This window comes from Rousettus aegyptiacus, unplaced genomic scaffold, assembly GCF_014176215.1.
Source record: "Rousettus aegyptiacus isolate mRouAeg1 unplaced genomic scaffold, mRouAeg1.p scaffold_m13_p_10, whole genome shotgun sequence".
Lineage (NCBI taxonomy): Eukaryota > Metazoa > Chordata > Mammalia > Chiroptera > Pteropodidae > Rousettus > Rousettus aegyptiacus.
In genome coordinates, this window is record NW_023416285.1 from 42,595,596 (window position 1) to 42,606,560 (window position 10,965).

Below are 10,965 nucleotides of genomic sequence, written 5' to 3' on the forward strand. Positions count from 1 at the left end.
TTTCTCCCAGACAGAAGTGCTAGCAGAGGGCATTGTTCCTTTTTTGATCCCTCTCCTGCTGGGCTTGCAGGCCCAAGAGGGTGCCAATCTGAGTCTTCATTAACCTGGCTGACACTGGTCAGCCCCTCCCACATGTTTCCCTGAGGCGAGATCCCACCCCTCCCAACATGCAGGCCCACCCAAGCTGCTTCCAGTGGATTTTCCATACAAATGGCCTATCTCAGCACATGATGCACACTTTCCTAAAATCTCTCAAAAGTCCACAAAACCTAAACAAGCAGCATCTAGCCTTGGTGTTCTCTGTACCTTAAGCCCACCACTAGCAGCTGCCAGTCAGTTTGCAAATTGGCCTCTCAAGGTACTTTCAAGCCCAGCCAAGGGTGATGGCTATTTGTGGATTGCTTAGTGGCTCATGCCAGTTGGCCCCAGGTAGGGCTCAGACTGTAGCAGAACTTGGCCTGTGGTAGAGCCTCTCCCAGGAGGCCCAGTCTATGTACCCGGTGGCTGGCTTTAGTCAGAGCTGGAGTACCACACAGGATCGCGTCTGAGAATGACACACCCAAAGGGCAGACAAGCAGGCACCAGAGCCCTGCTAAAGCAAATCCTGCTCTGTAGGGTCAGCCCCTGCACAACCATTCCTCCATTGGTCACAGACAGTCATCACAACCAATAAGCCTGAGGGTCAATTCCTCTCATTTACAAGCAAACAGTAACCAAGGCTCAATTACAACAGAAGGGCACATGCAACCCATAAAAGGGACATACCTAGAGCACCCACCTCAGATTACCAGGGAAGACTGTGCCACTGGGCTCCAAAAGACACCTACATTAAGCCACTCTACTAAGACCAGGAGATTTAGGAGCCCTAACTAATATATAGAAAGAAACACAAGAAGGCAGCCAAAATGAGACAAAAAAGAATTGCCCAAATGAAAGAACAGAACAAAGGTCCAGAAAAAAAAAAAAAACTAAACAAAATGGAGACAAGAAATCTACCAGATGCAGAGTTCAAAATTCTGATTATAAGGATGCTCAATGATCTCAGTGAGAACTTCAACAAATAGATAGGAAACATAAAAATGGAGATACAAAACATAAAAAAGGACCAGTCAGACATAAATAATACAATAACTGAAATGAAGAATACCTCAGATGAAGCAAAAGATCAAAGCAGGGATTTGGAAAGTAGCAGAAATCACCCACAGACATAAAAGCCCAGGAAGCACAGAGAGCCCCAAACAAGATTAACTCAAAGAGGCCCACACCAAGACACATCATCATTAAAATGCCAAAGGTTAAAAACAAAGAGAGAATCTTAAAAATAGCAAGAGGGAAGCAACTACTTACCTATAAGGAGTTCCCATAAGACTGTCAGCTGATGTCTCAACAGAAACTTTGAAGGCCAAAGGGATTGGCAGGAAATATTTAAAACGATGAAAAGCAAGGACCTACAACCAAGATTACTCTACCCAGCAAAGCTATCATTTAGAATCAAAGGACAGATAAAGAGCTTCCCAGATAAGAAAAAGCTAAAGGAATATTACAGTAAAGCCAGTATTATAGGAAATGTTAGAGGGATTTCTTTAAGAAGAAGAAAAAAGAAAAAAACATCAAAAATATGAATAATAAAATGGCAATAACTATATATATCTAGCAACAATCACTTTAAATATAAATGGATTAAATATACCAATTTAAATATAGGGCGACTGAATATATAGGAAAACAAGATTCTTACATATGCTGCTTATAAGATACTCACTTTTCATATAGAAAGACACACACAGACTGAAATAAAGGTACAAAAAAAATGTTTCATAAAAATAGAAACAAATAACAAAAAAACTGGATAACAATACTTATACCAAACAAAATAGACTTCAAAACAAAGGCTATAACAAGAGACAAAGAAGGACCCATGTCCTTTGCCATGTAAAGATAGAAAGGCTTCTTGCTGCCTCTACCTGCAGAATTCCCTAGAGTTCTGGACACTTCTGAAAGCCACATTGCTGACTATAGCCAGAAAATCAAGACTCCTTCTTATATTAATTTGTACCATAACTTTGGTTTTATTAATAAATATACACATGTGCTCAAATTAAAGTATGGTGAAAACAAATGTAAATGCAAATATAAATTAGATAGAGGAAAATCTTGTATAGGATTCCTGTCACGAAGACCAAAAGAACATTTTAAGCTTGATGGTCTCTAGGAATATACTTGAACTAATTAGGTAACTCCATGGGGTGAGTATGCATGGGATGAGTAGAGAGATTGGGTACTTAGAAGAATGTTCAAAGATGTATCTATTCTTTTAGTTTAGGTAGATATACTTTACAACAGTAGCTGCACATTGAAATTTCTTAGGAACCTTTAAAAAATACTAATGCTTAGGAGAGTCTACCTCAGGAGATTCTGATTTAATTGGCTGGAGGTGCAGACTGGCCATAGGAAATGTTAACCATGCCCTTACCGTGACTCTAATGTGTGGCCAAGTGGAAGAGGCAGGACTCCTCTAATGGGCATCTTTTGCTCAGAGAATCCCTGAGGCACTGGCCTGGCTGAGGCTTTCTCAGAACTCCATATAGTTTGAGCCTTTTCCGATCAAGACCTCCTTTCTTTCCTTTCTTTTCCCAGGTGTCAGACTTACATCTGGTATGAGGACTCTCCTGCCCCCTCCTTTATCTTTCACAGTCATTCCCTCAATAAATCTCCTATAAAATCTAATGTCATCTTTGTATTCACTCATCAGAGGACCCAAAGTGACACTCAACTCTACCACCACTTGATATTCGGACAGTTAATGACCTTCCATGAGCTTCAGTTTCTATGTCTGTTAAAATGGAGAGTAAAAGTATAAAGAATATTGTGAATATTGAATGAGACATATCAGTGAACAAGGTAGCTAACTTCCTGAAATATAGAAGGAAAATAATAAATATTAATATCTCTTTTCAGCATTTATGAACAAGTACATTTCCTTCACATTATTAACATTTTGCTTTTTAACTTACGTTTTATGCACTGTGGCTATTCTACAGGGTATGGTATATGAGGAATAAGATAAAGGGTATAGAAAATGAAAAGAGTTTCTTAAAAAAGATTAAAATGTGAAGTTATGATATGTTAATTAACTAGATGGGACAAATCATTTCATGGTGTATCTGTATATCAAATCATTGCAATGTACACTTGAACTGTCTTATAATTTTATTTGTTAATTATACCTCAATAAATTTAAAAAAGAGATTTCTGAAGACAAATATGATAAACATTAGAGTAAAAGCATATATCATATATGTAATATTCACCTGGCCTGAAACAGATACGTAAAATAAAATCCTAGGGAAAATATTTATATTTCATATACATATTTATTAAATATCACATATGGAAATTTTTAACTGCCAAGCTTCCCCTCAAATTTCAGAGCATGGATAAACAAGGATGCATAACTACTACCAATTAATATCTCTGAGCCTAAAGACAGATTCGTGAAGTTTTCTGCCTGATTTCAAAGATATATATCTGCAAAAAATTGTTCATAGTCTGTGTAAATTCAGACAGGCTTGCTTACCACAGAAGCTAGCCAACAGATACTTTGCAGGGATCTTGCAATAAACTATTAGAGGGTGGAAGAAGAAAGAGGAGAAACAGAGAATTGTATTACTTGTTGCTCCAACATATAAATAAAAGCAAAAAACTGAATTTAAAATTCAGTCAGTTCTGTTAGAACACGACATCTGCATTCCTTCAAATTACTATACTATGTAAAATCACACAATAAAAACCTCAGGGCTTATGAGAAAATAGAGTTAGGGACACAACACTTAGAAATCTCATCAGTGACATTTTTTTTAAAAAAGGTAGGAACCTAAGAAAAGTAATAGCAGTTTTATGCATGTTTTATGATTACGAAATACATAAAATCCTACAATAAATATAGCCCTTTACCTTGGAAAAGACCTGAAGTTTGCAGAAGCATTGCAACCTGGAAATTTTTGTGAAATGGCAGGAAGAGAGTTATCTAAAATGGGTTTGAAAATTATAACACCCAATGTGCGTGTGTGTGGCGGGAGGGGTGGGGGGAGCATGGCTTATAATATATGTGGCAAACTGAGATAACTGGTAGATATTTGAAATGTATATATGTGATTTATGAATTTCTATGCAGCTGAGTTCAGTTGGCTGCAGTTTACTACATTCACCTAGAGTTTCTTATAACCAAAATTGTGCAGAAGCAATGTGAATTTAGTTCGCTTTGTAAAATAAACATGTTCAGTTAGTATAAAACCTCTCGTAAGCCATCAAAGTACCTCGACTATGGTCTGTTCTTTTACTGTTCAGACAACAGAACAACCGGTTTCTTAAACTCATAGGCCATAGCATTCAGTAGATAAAATAACGCATTCTGTCCTACTGGTCACGTGAATACTGAAGTCGATGTTTCATGGAGAGGAGGATGCAAACTGTGGCAGAAAGAAAGATAAAGCATGCCCCCAGAGAAGCAAAAGGCAGAGAAAATGCATTCCAGACCACTCTAACTCAACCAACAAATGCAAATACAGTGGACATCTGTAATCTACAAATTTCTGCTGTTAGAAGCCCAATGGGAAACAATGAGAGTAGAAGGGGTAGGTAAGTAGTTATTGTTAGTTGACAATAGCCTTAGGCATGATGTAAAGCAAGTCTATTCATTTTCTTACAATAAAAATCATGCCTCCACTTTAAATATAAGTAAATTAAATGCTCCAAAAGACAGGGTGGCTAAATAGATAAGAAAACAAGATCCTTACATATGCTGCTTCTAAGAGACTCACATCAGATTGAAAGACGCACAGACTGATAGCAAAGGGATGGGAAAAGATGTTTTGGTAAAATGGATACAAACAAACAAACAAACTAACAAAACCTGGGGTAGCTATACTTGTACCAGACAAAATAGACTTTAAAACACAGGCTAACACAAAAGATACCCAGTTCTCTCACTTATGGGTATTTATCCAAAGAAAACTAAGACACTACTTCAAAGGGACATGAGAATTCATATATTCATTGCAGCCTTATTCATAATAGTCAAGATATGAAAGCAACCTGGGTGTCCACCAAATGGATGAATAAATAAAGAAGAGGTGGTACATATACACAACGGAATATTACTCAGCCATAAAAAATAATGAAATCCTGCCACCTGCAACAACATGGGTGGAAGTAGAGAGTACTGTGCTAAGTGGAACAAGTCAAACAGAGAAAGACAAATGCTGTATGATTTCATTTACATGTGGAATCTGAAGAATAAAATAAACGAACAAAACAGAAACAAACTCATAGATACAGAGAATATTTTGATGGTGGCCAGATGGAAGGAAGATTGGTGAGTGAGTAAAAAAGGGAAGGGATTAAGAAGTACAAATTGGTAGTTACAAAATAGTCATGAGAATGTAAAGTATAGCATTAGGAATATAGTCAATAATATTGTAATAACTATATATGGTGTCAAGTACTAGATTTATTGTTGTAATCACTTTACAAGTTATGTCTAATTATTACATTGTACACCTGAAACAATATAATACTGTATGCCAACTGTAATTGAGAAATATAAATTATTTTTAAAAATTGCACCTCCTTTTCTCAGATTTAAATAGATATTAACAACTCTACAGCTAATCTTTTAGTCCTCTTCAACATCAATTATTTCAAGGTAACCCATTTTTTGAAAAATGGGAGTGATGAGGGATAAAAAGAAAGCGAAGTCACACAATTAAAGAACTTGATATCTCCCTTCTATCCAACCTTTAAAAAAAATTGTCCAGAAGCGGAGACAATGGTTGTGTCATGCTCAAAGTTCCCTAATACAGCAAATGCGTGAAAAATAGTTCACACTTTTAAAATGAGCACTACAGCAGAACTATTGTACACTGTAAGTCCCATTTTTTTTTGTTTTATTAAGACATAAAATAATGCATCACTGAAATACCCACTTAAAATGACAAAATAATAAGTTCTTAATTAGTCCCTGTATAAAATCTTTATTTACCTAAATTTTATGTCAAAGTAGAAGGACACAGACAGATTGGGGCCTTTTGCATTACTGTTTTATCATTTTTTTGAAAAGCTATTACTGATCAAATAAATTCCTAACACTATAAAAAAAAGGGGGCGGGGGATTAACTCTTTTCCAGTTCCAAAATATATATCTCTTTTCCTTCATATCTAGAGCTATGTTACTAACATTCTTCCGTGGTCAAGTTTTTATCTTTGTCAAGGTCTCATACCCTGGTGGCTTGCATTTCACATGAATCTAGGCAAACAGCTGCCTCTGGCATTGATCGTTAAGAGAACCAAACCGTCTTTTAGTCCCACTGGGCTATTAAGTTGGTGACTATAGACTCTAAGACTTAGGGATATTATTTACCACTGCAAAGCCACTGCTTCTTTGAGAGTGGAACTAGATTTTGAAGTTCCTACCAAAATTCTTATGACAGGAACCGTGGACTTCAAATTGCAATTCATTTGCACAGATTTTAAAACAGCTAAAATTTTACCCTTACATGGTATTTTACAAGTTTGCCAAGTGCTTTCACAACTATTACCTCATTTATTAACTTAATGTAATTACATCTCCCTATATCAATGTGCACTATGAATCATTTTCCTATTTATTCCTTTTTTTTTTTTTTCCCACTCATGTTATTTGAAATCTTTCCAACCTGCTTTTGGAAAACGAATCTTAACCAAGCATTTCCAGAAGTGTGTTACATTGAGCATTTGAGGAGATCAGTTATAGTTAACATATGTAAAGCACCTGGGGAAAATTTCTGCAGCAGAATTGAACTCAATGATGCATCAGTTGAGCCATTCAACTGATGAGCTTCTCAATTACTTAGAATACATAAATAAGTCTTTTGTGTTTATTTATTTGATTTGGGTTTTTCATTCCACAGTGGAACTGATTATCAAAATACAGGCTATCAAAAAAGGCCACAGGGGGAAATCCAATCAAGTTCTAGTAAGGGGAAATAGAACTTCACTCCTCTGCTTTTCATGAGGAGAGATTTGACCTAAACACACGTAGGGTCTTGTGCGTGGATATGGGTTGAATTATCTGATTGGGGACTTTCAGAAAAGCACTGAACATGAGTAACCCAGATCCTTCAGCCTGCCTCTCCCTTGTGATCCACCTAACAAAAGAGTGTAGGCATTCAGTTCTGTTATTCCAAATCCGGAAATGTGATGGCAGACTTCGCCTCTGCCCACAATATGGAAGTTCAAGAGTATTCGGATACAGTGCCGTAAGCCAGGAATACTGAGAAATAGACATGATGTGCAATTTGGTGAGTGAAAATAACATTGATTCTTAAGGCATTGGGTAAGGTTATGTCAGTTGTTTACTTTGGTGGTTTGCAGGGGCTTAAACTGCGCCATGCAACTGGTTTTCACAGTTGTGTGGTATGCTTATAATCAGCGCAGCCTAAGTAGCAGCTTTAGATCTTGAACTTTAAATAGATGGGTCAAGATGGGATTTTGCATTTGGTGGGAACTGCTACTTATGGTGGCTTGTCCACAGGTGTGTGGCTATTTTTATACAGTGAAATGCTATTTTTACACAGGCAGGGCTCCCCAGTCCCTAAATAAAGTCACATGGGCCATGAAGCCCTTCAAAACCTGGTTGTTACGGCAAGACTTTGAACTACCTATTTGTGTAGACAATAAGTGAAACAATTTTTGTCGATTTTACTGTTTCTCAACCATGTATGTAGGCATTATCTTTAAGTGCATGAGTGTCTAAGTTCTGTAAGTACTTTCAGAGCACACAAATATGAGATCCAGGCTTTAATTTTTTGTGCCACATAACATTTTTTTGAAGAACACAGGGAAATACCTGTTCTTACTAACCTCCCTTAAGGCTACAAGCTTCAAGAAATATCAATAACTGTGTGACTTCAGAAATATGGTGAAGATGTTTCTCTAGCTAGAGTAAGGATGAAGAGGAGAAGGAAACTTTTGCTAGGTGGAAGAGTTTTTAGGGCTAAGCAATTTCATCCTAAGAGCAATGGAATTATCCACAATTGCTAAGAAGGAAGTGGGAGACTTATCTCTAGACAGGATCCACACTCAATCACCATCAGGATGCCTCCAAATAGAAAGCCCAAAGGAACACCAAGCAAGAATGCAGATACACTTGCAAACTCCTCAGCTTGCCCAGCATTTGTCAAATATTCCTTTCTATGAGAAGAGATCTAGAAGAAGGAGATGGATTTTTCTTTCAAGATCTGGTAATTCCCTAGGGTCAAAGGTAATATATTTATAGGTGATTTCTCCCAATTGAATTCAAGTTCGCAAGTCATAGTTCTGAAAAACTGGCATAGATAGAGTGGCATCCTGACTAGACTAAAATTAAGACTGTCCACCCTGTTCTTAGATCTCACTCTCTTCCAGAACCTTTAACATCAGTAAATACTGGGTTTGAGGAACACAATTCTCCCTGGAAAAAATACTCTAGGAACTAAGAATTGATTGTTTTTCTAAATTTGGTGGAAGTGAGCCCAGTGCTATAACAATCTTGTGAACCTCTTTTTTAAAAAATTAGGTACACCAGAAATTTGGTAGTAAATTAATGCAATTTCTGAAGTTGTGAAGGAACTATACCCGTTCCATAAGAAATAACCAAGGCTGCAGCTGCTGAAGGAAATTCATCCTCTCTAGCCATCTAGAATTCTCTGCTGACTGGGAAAGCAGCAGCAGCAGGTCCAAGATGGAGGCCAGCAGCAGGCTGATGAAGGAGCTTGAAGAAGTCCACAACTGTGGAATGAAAAACTTCTATAACATCCAGGTTGCTGAAGTTAATTTACTGACTTGACAAGGTCTTATTGTTCCTGACAATCTTCTATGATAAGGAAGCCTTCAGAATTGAAATCAACTTTCCAGCAGAGTACCCACTCAAACCACTGTAGATCAGATTTAAAACAACGATCACCTCAACATCGATGAAAAAGGCAAGTCTTTCTGCCACTAATTAGTACTGAAAACTGAAAGTCAGCAGCCAAAACCGACCAAGTAATTCAATCCCTCACAGCTCTGGCGAATGACCCCCAGATTGAGCACCCACTTCAGGCTGACCTAGCTGAAGAAGATACTGAGGACTATAAAAAAATTCTGTAAGAACACTGAAGAATTTACAAAGAAAAATGGGGAAAAGCGATCTGTGGACTAAAATCTGCTGTGATTGATTCCAGCGAGTGTGAGCAGAGCCCCAAGTACTGCACTCAGACACCCCCCAGTGCAGGGCTGTGGAAAGTAGACACGTGCCCCCACCTTGAGCTTGGTTGTGCGGTTACTAAACTCTACAGTTTTCTTAATCAAAAGTGGTCTAGGTAACCTGTAAAGAAAGGATTAAAAACTTAAGATGTTCTAGTTCTACTTTCTTTGTTTTTAAAATCACTGCTTCAGTCTTCTTTAAAAGAATGGTGCTTTTTTCCTTGTCAGAATTTATCCAAAATTTTTAAGGTTTATAAAAAAAAATAGAGGTTGCAATTCTCTTTCTTCACCTGCCCTTGTAATTCCCACTTTCTCACATTCAGTTTATTGTTCACCCATTCACTTCCCCTGATTCAGGCCCTGTCTCCTCCACAAAGAAGAAGAGACAGCTCTATCCTGTCTGGTGGCTTCTTTTCTCCCATGTCGCACTGCTGAGTGTGGGAGTTGGTTCTCCTGGCTCCAATTTATAACATCCTTTTGAAAATTTAAAAACAAACAACCACTACCACCATCCCCTCCAAAAAAAAGCTGTGAAAGGGAGGCCCAACTCTTATGTAAAAATCTGGCCAATGTTACCATAACATTGATTAAATGGAAGGCACTCCCTGAACAGTCCCCATCCCCCAAAAAAGAACTTTCTGCTGAAGGAAATTAGAATAAGAAACTGGCAAGGATGATTTTTTTGTTTTATGAATTTCTTTGAAATCACAAAGGTAAAATAATTTGATTCTGGGTTTTCATTCATTTGAACTGTAAAATTCAAGGTTTAAATCTGTCCTGTAATTTTTATTGAGGAATTTAATAGTGAACAGAGATTTATATTTAAATTTAGGACATTTAGTCTTTTGTCACATTCTTATTGGAATAGCTCCATGTGGTCTTTGATATCGTCGTAAAACCTCAAATAAGCTTAGACAATGTGGCTGGATAATAATTTAGGATGGGACTAGAAAGGAGAGAGAATTTTCAGTGTTAGTATATATTGACCCTCTGAAGTCTTCTAGGGGAATAAGATGTCTCTTCACCAGTGTCCTGGGCAGATCTACAACAAGGCAGAGATCGCTGGTAGGACAACAGCCTCACGACAGTGGGAGCAGAATATCTTCATAGACTGCAGATTTCCTCTTCTAAGATGGTAACACCAGTCCTACTTTCCACTGGCCTGATGCTCAAGCTTCATAAAGTAAGAAAACAACCCCCCCCCCCCACACCAAAAAAAATATTTTGAAGTATGGCGGGGGGGCGGGGGGGGACATTCTTTCCTACCCTCAGGTTTCTGTAATGTGGTTTTCCCAAGGCTTCTCATGCCAGAAAATTAGTTAGCTATGTGACTGATGAATTTGGTAGAACTAGGTAGACACAGCTCAGCCCCTTTTCCTTACACCACCAAGGGAGCCAGCTGCCTGACAGAATATACACTCTCCACCCTATCTTTAAGTGGAACAGAAGCAGGCTTCTATCCAGGATGTTCTGAACTGTCTGACTCTAGCTGAGTCCGGAGTTTGGCATTAAGGTGCTACTGTTCTCCCTTCCCCAAGTCACATCCTACAATATTAATTTTACCAATCATAAAGAATAAAAGTGATATTCTGAGCTCTTTGATCTCCATCTATCATACTCCATACATATGGGTAAGACTGAAATATACATACACATGTATGTTATTAACTAAGGCAGGGAAACCAAGGCTGTCACTCATTGGAC

At 37.8% G+C, this 10,965-nt stretch overlaps 1 pseudogene; it reads left to right on the top strand.

The window, feature by feature from the left end:
* The first annotated feature begins 7,736 nt into the window (after positions 1–7,736).
* Positions 7,737–9,571, top strand: LOC107516435 (annotated as a pseudogene).
* The last annotated feature ends 1,394 nt before the right edge of the window (positions 9,572–10,965 follow it).